Source organism: Triticum aestivum, chromosome 1A (assembly GCF_018294505.1).
Source record: "Triticum aestivum cultivar Chinese Spring chromosome 1A, IWGSC CS RefSeq v2.1, whole genome shotgun sequence".
In the NCBI taxonomy this organism is placed as follows: Eukaryota; Viridiplantae; Streptophyta; class Magnoliopsida; order Poales; family Poaceae; genus Triticum; species Triticum aestivum.
In genome coordinates this window covers 290,764,338-290,772,097 of record NC_057794.1, presented here as the reverse complement: position 1 = coordinate 290,772,097, position 7,760 = coordinate 290,764,338, and positions in this window count along the sequence as shown.

Below are 7,760 nucleotides of genomic sequence, written 5' to 3'. Positions count from 1 at the left end.
GGTACGGTGGCGACTTCATGGGGCCTCCTTCTGAAGAACCCAACCCAACAAAAGACGTGCGCGATCTAGCTGGTACCGCGGAGAAGCCAAGTTGCAACAGGCGTCGTCTGCAGTTCAGCTCTCAGGAGACGCCTCCAGCTGCCGACTTCACCGAGCCTCAGATAGGCGAGGTGCGAAATATTATCAGCCCCAACACACTCAAGAAGGCGGTCTGTGAGCAGAACTCGGTCCCATTACAGGAGAAGAAGAAGGCACGCAAAAGAAAGACTAACAAGGGTGCGGGCCAGCCGGCACCGAGTACGATCCGTGCTCAGGACGGGCCACCTTCACCTGAGGATTTAATGAGGAGGCTGCATGTGGCGGGTAGGCCGATGCTACCGAGAAATATGCTCGATGCTGCAACCGGTGCTATGCGGAGTCTGCATGACAGTGTTCTTTCTTTGGAGAAGCGGCGTCTCAGAGAGAAGGATGTGGCATACCCGGTTTTCGCGGCCAAGGTGCCAGAGGGCAAGGGCTTTGTGGATAACTCCATCGGGGGTACGATCGTCCTGCGGTTTGATGACATCCACGCTATGTTGAACCTTCATCCGCTGCACTACACCTTCGTTCGGCTATTTTCGCTGAGTATGGAGATGCGGATCATTCGCGACAAGACCCCGGACATCGTGATAGTCGACCCCTTCTACATGCGTGCCAAGATCTTGGGCAGCGCTGGGGACCGGCAAGTCGCGAGTTCTTACCTCGAAGGCGTCATTCTGGCAAACCAAGATAAGGATAACTTCCTCGTGCCTTACTTTCCCGAGTAAGTCCTCCCCTCAACCGCCCCGTAACATATGAATTCTTAGATTTCGATCGTTTTTCTTTTAACATTCCGTGTTTTCTGCAGTGACACACATTGCACGCTCATCCTCCTAAGCCCCAAATATTCCATGGCCACGTATTTCGACCCGGACCGTCAGTCAAACGTAGACTACACAAATGTCAAGAAGGTTCTTGATGATGTTCTCCCCGGCTACGCCAAATCTGGAGGCACCTTCACCAGGCCTATTCGTAAGTACGGCAAGCACGTGTTCTCCCACAATACGACGTTCTGCTGCGTCAAGCAGCCGCCTGGCGGTCAGAAGGGTGCCTACTACGCCATCCATCACATGCGGGCGATCGTACGGGACCATCATCAACTTCTGCTACCGAGTAAACTCAAAGATTGGGCCGCGAGCGTGTCGGCAATCCAGGACGCGGACATCAGACAAGAATTCTTTCGCATCCAGTCGGAGTTTGCGGAAATCATCCATCAAGATGTCCTTCGTACCTCGGGGCAGTTCTACCTCAGAAATCAACCGTCCAACAGTGACATCGACACAATGCTACAAATGCAGGCTGACAACGACCGTTATTTCATGACTCCCACGATAGACGGCGGCTTCATCCACGCTCCGGTCCCTTGAGTCGAGTCGAAAGCAGTGATGCTGTGTCTAGTTCTGAAACATCGATTGGCTCATGTTGTAATTAAACTTTAATGAACTTGTAGTATGTCTCTTTGGTTTCGAGAGTCGTTCAACTTAGATGTAATCGATGCTATTAATGTCTTGCTTTTCTCTTCCGATCGTTCTGTTGCATACTTATATATTGCTTATGTATTGTCTGTGAATTGGTACTAACGTTTCGTTTGGCTAGTGCATAGCGATGCCGTCGTATGTCGTGTACAAGGGTAAGGTTCCCGGAGTCTACGACGACTGGGAGGAGTGTCGGAGACAGGTTCACCGATTCAGCGGTAACAGTTACAAAGGGTACACCACTAGGGCCGAGGCCGAATCTAGATACGCCCGCTATCTAGCGGGAGAGGGGAGGGAGCGTTGGAGGAACCGGATGAAGACGAGTTTCATCGTGATGATGCTCATCGTGATGACCGCAGCTCTCTTCTATGTGATGGTAGTTTAGATGATCGATATCGACTTGTAATGTGAAGACAAACTCGCTACTCGCGGTCTCGAGACTTGTAATATAATGTTCTATCTTTGTTCGGTCTTTTCAATTCGGAGACTAATATGATGAATTGTATTCGGAGACTAATATGATGAATTGTATTCAGAGACTAATCTTCTATTGTATTCGATGAATCTGTTGTTGATGTGTGCTGTCTATATTTTGTCCAATTATACATTTTGTAACCTGTGCAAAAAACAGAAAATAAAAAATAAAAAAACCTAATATTCATACTAATGGCGCATCACATCACAGTGCGCCATTAGTATGCCAAAGGATACTAATGGCGCATCATTAAACAGTGTGCCATTAGTATGCCGAAGTTACTAATGGCGCATCTTGTTGTTGTGCGCCATTAGTATGCCAAAGCACCTGGGTATACATGGCCCCCTAGGAGGCATACTAATGGCGCACTGTTGTATATACTAATGGCGCATCTGAGGTCCGCCATTAGTATACCAGATACTAATGGCGCACCAGTGGTGCGCCATTAGTAAAATATACTAATGGCGTGGCACTAATGGCGCACCACTAATGCGCCATTAATGGCTAAATTAGGTGCGCCATTAGTAGGCCTTTTCCTAGTAGTGATGTATGCTATTGTTTGTTTACTATAGAGCACCCAGAGTGTGAAGCGTGCTACTACGAGTCTCTAGGTTTTGCGGATCATCATCAAGGCAAGTAACACTTTGATCATATCCCTTTATCACCCAGTTTTTATGCATTAGTTTCAACCCTCAAACATTGCATGGTTAGGACTTGATAACATGTGGGATTGGGAAGTAGATGAGGTAGTACCTATTCACCTGTTCATTAACAAACCCTTGGGAGTTACTTCTATGCTGTTTATATTGCTATGCTATGCTCGTAGACGTGGATTGGGTTTGAGTGAAACCATGACAGATGCGAGATTGTTAATTAATGTTTCAACTTAAGGTGGCAACTTTAATACACATCTGGGTGGATTGCTTGTCGGGCACCTGGAGAATCTAGTGTTGTCCTAGGATATCCCGGAGTACCCGTGTGATAATCTTAAGGTCTGCCACCCAGGCTCAAAGGGAACTAAGATATTTCATGCTAGAAACTTCCGTGTGCAGCCACAAGCTATTATGGGCTCTAGCATAGTTGAGTAAGTTGCGTGAAGCTCTTGAAGAGGTAGACTAGCAGGTAGTGGGTTGTAGGTGGTATAGTCTATCCGGAGTAGAGAGTTAATGCTTCTGAAAGACTGTGTCTCGGTCATCCGTTTCTCAAACTTCATGTAGTGCGAGAAATCCAACGGAGGAGATCGAGTCTTGTGGGGAAAAGTGCGCAAACCTCTACAAAGTGTACAAACTAATCATGGTTAGCCATGTCCCCGGTTATGGACATCTTGAGTATCTAGTACTTGGATTATCATATGTATCTCATCACTCTAAATTAATAGTGTTGGGTTGATAATTACTTTTAAATGGGATTGAGTTGGAGGAACCTTCTCAATGATGTTTCAACTACCATGACAGTTAAATAAAATCTATTCCTTTGTTGTAGGGGAAAATTGGATTTTCGCAAAACTTTAACCATAGAGCTTTCCACTAGCCAAATAAGCATATAGTGATAGAATTATTTTGTTCCTACTATACTGTGTTACATTGCCAGCATATTCCATGTGCTGGCCCATTTTCGGGCTGTAACGTATTATGTTGCAGACTTTTCAAACGAGGAGTAAGGTTCGTTAGGTCGTTGTCGTAAAGCTCAGCTATGCCGTTGGATTTGATGGACTCACTTTATCTTCCAAGCCTTCCGTTGTTGTCGTATTAGATGGCCTTAAGCCATATTTATTGTAATAAGTTCTCTCTTGAGACATTCGATGTAATAAGTGTGTGATTGCTACTTTGTTATAAATCCTTCGAGTATTGTGTGTCAGCATTACCGATCGAGGGATGACACTGAAGCACAAAGACTTGACCGTTTGAGGTCGGGTCGCTACAAGATGGTATCAGAGCACACGTTGAGTGTAGGACACGACCACTAAGCTAAAGCCCTAGATCACCACTCTCTTCTCATTTCTGACTCCTCTCCATTTTCTACTCTTTAGGATGGCGGACGCAAGGAACAAGTTAGCACAACTGGATGAAGAAGCACCTTTTGGACAACACTTGAAGGAAGTCACTAAGTACTTGAACAGTAGAATACCAAGCTTCACCGGGACTTACAACACTACTTTACCAGAAGAGGAGTGATGGATGATTCAAGTTCAAGTTCCAGGAAGGATATTCGCGCTAGTCACCAAACCCATAGAGTTTTCCTTTGATGCACCAACCTGGAATCTAGGAAAGAGTATGGCAGCTCACATCACCATGGGACGCATTGGAGAAGTTTGCCATAAGGAGCTTAAGGATACTATCTATCAGATTTGTGGGCGCCGAGATGAGCAATGGGAGATGATCAACACCAGGAAGGATAGATCAATTGCCGCTTTCATCTAGGAGTTAAACCAGCACATTCGTCGCCAGGAGAACCAGATGTGCTCGGGCATGATAGATCTGAAGAAGGTAATGACAAGGATCACAGAACTGGAGGAAGAACTCAAGGCTACTCGCGAATATTGTGAGGAGGAAATCATTGTACTAGTGGAGAAGAATGATGGTCTGGAAAGGAAGCTAGGAGTATTCATGGGAGACCCCGCGCTAGGAGGAGGAGACGAAGAACCCAAGGAGATTCGTTCTGAGGACTACATCATCATCGACGACACCGACACGGACCCCGACGATAGAGATGATGACTATGAAGATGAAGCTGGAGCAGACATCATGGAGTCTTCGACCGATCAATATTTCTAGTAGACCACCACATTAGTAGTAGTATTCCACCATGTATATAGTATAGTCCGAGCACTTTTGTAACGATAGTTATATCGATTGTATGCCTTGCTTGATTGATTGAGTGATATGATTGTGTTTGTCTCATGTGCATGTGGGTAGTGTTTTTCTCACTAGACCTCATTCTATTCTATTCTCTTCCCTCTAAACCCTCAGATGCCTCTGAGACGTGACCCCGGATTTACTTTCCCACCGGAGCTCACTCAGTTGATCCAATAGCAGAATACACTGATGCAATTGTTAGTTTAGAATCAAGGCAACAACAACAACAACCCACCACCACCACCACCAGTTGACAACTTAGCCCACTTTCTGAGGTTGCAACCACTGGTGTTTTCCAGCAGCACCGAGCCGATAGTGGCAGATGATTGGCTCCGCAGGATTGGAAGGGAGTTAACCACTGCAGGTTGTACAGATGCTGAGAAGGTGCATTTTGCCGCACATCAGTTGGATGGACCAGCAGCCTCATGGTGGGAGAATTACATAGTCACCTATCCTATAGCCACTGTTACATGGGATCAGTTTCAGCAAGCATTCTGCACCGCCCATGTCTCAGTAGGAGCTATGAGCATGAAGAAGCGTGAGTTTCGCAACTTGCGCCAAGGGAACCGTACTGTGGGGCAGTACGTGGATGAATTTAGTAAGTTGTCTTGTTATGCCCCTAACGATGTGGCCACAGATCCCGTGAAGCAGGAGAAGTTTATGGAAGGGCTGAATGATGAGATGAGCATGCAGTTGATGGTGGCAACATTTAACAACTACCAGGAGTTGGTAGACAAGGCTCTTATGATTAAAGGGAAGCAGCAGCAAATTAAGAGCCGCAAAAGGAAGTATGGACAAGGAAGATACAACTCAAGAGCTCAGTAGAAGCCTCGTCTAACCCCGAACTCGGGAGGACTTGTTCATAACCATGGAGGCCACACCCACAACGGAGGAAGTACCCATAATCATACTGGCCCAAGGAATGGGAATGGGAATGGATCAAGCAGCAATCAGAACTGTTCCAATCCAGCCACACCCGCCAAGAGAGACCTAAGCCACGTTACTTGTTTCAAGTGCGGGAAGGCTGGACACTATGCCACGGAGTGCCCTAAAGCGAAGAATGGAAACGGTAACGGGAGCGCTGGGAAGAAGCCTAATCCATTCAACAAAGGACAAGTGAACCACGCTAACGTGGAGGAGGTTGAAGGGCAACCAAACATAGTTATCGGTAAGTTTTTGGTTAAGTCTTTTACCGCCCTTATTCTTTTTGATACGGGTGCATCACATTCATACATATCAAGGGGATTCATGGATAAGTTTAAACTACCAACCCAAACCCTTAGGACCCCTCTGTTAGTAAGTTCACCTGGAGCAGAGTATATGGCCAGCTGATGGTGCGACCAGGTACCCCTAACCATTTGTAGCCATGTTTTTCTGTCAGACCTAATAATTTTGGAGTCACAAGGATTGGATGTGATATTAGGCATGGACTGGATGTCAAAGTATGAAGGAAGCATTGACTGTGCTAGTAAATCAATTTGTCTCACCACCCCGGAGGGAAAAAGGATCAAGTATGTATCTAGGCATGCGCCTAGGAGTAGCCAAGTAAATACCCTCACGGGAGTTGTTCATGAGGAAGTGCCTGTAGTGAAGGATAACCCAAATGTTTTTCCATAGGAGTTACCAGGCATGCCACCGGATCGAGACATCGAGTTTTTGATAGAGCTATTGCCAGGTACCGGGCCAATATCAAAGAGACCCTACCGGATGCCCGCAAATGATCTGGAGAAGATTAAGAAGTAGATCAAGGAGTTATTGGAGAAAGGTTACATCCGACGGAGTTCATCACCATGGGGAGCCCCAGTGCTTTTGGTTGAGAAGAAGGATAAGTCTCTAAGGATGGTTGTTGATTATCGTGCATTGAATGAGGTGACGATCAAGAACAAATACCCACTGCCGATGATCAATGATTTGTTTGACCAGTTGCAAGGATCTAAGGTGTTCTCGAAGATCGATCTGCGATCAGGATATCACCAGCTGAAGATATGGGAAAAGGATATACCTAAAACCGCATTTACCACAAGGTACGGGTTATATGAGTATACAGTCATGTCATTTGGACTGACTAACGCCCCTGCCTATTTCATGAGCATGATGAACAAGGTGTTCATGGAATATTTGGACAAGTTTGTTGTGGTGTTCATTGATGATATAATGGTATACTCGAAGAACGAAGAGGAGCACAAAGAGCATTTGCGTTTAGTTCTCGAGAAACTCAGGGAACATCAGTTGTATGCCAAGTTCAGCAAATGTGAGTTTTGGTTGAAAGAAGTTGGATTCCTTGGACACATTATATCAGGAGAAGGTATAGCAGTAAACCCCACCAAGGTATAATCAGTCACTGAATGGTTGGCACCCACTTCAATTAGCGAGATCCGCAGTTTTCTTGGACTCGCAAGATACTACCGGAGATTCATTGAGAATTTTTCCAAGATTGCGAAGCCAATGACAGAGCTATTGAAGAAGGATATCAAATTTAAATGGGTGGAAGAATGTGAAGCGAGTTTTCAGGAGTTAAAGAAACGTCTGACTACAGCCCCAGTACTGATTCTGCCGGATATACGCAAGCATTTCCAAGTGTATTGTGACGCCTCTCGCTTAGGACTTGGAGGAGTACTGATGCAGGATGGAAGAGTTGTTTCATATGCCTCGCGACAATTGAAACCGCATGAGTTAAACTATGCCATGCATGATTTTGATTTGGTTGCCGTAGTGCATGCGTTGAAAACTTGGAGACATTATCTTATTGGAAACCATTGCGATGTATACACTGACCATAAGAGTTTGAAGTACATTTTCACACAGAAGGAGCTGAACCTTAGGCATAGAAGATGGTTGGAGCTTATAAAGGATTATGACATGAAGCTTCACTATCAT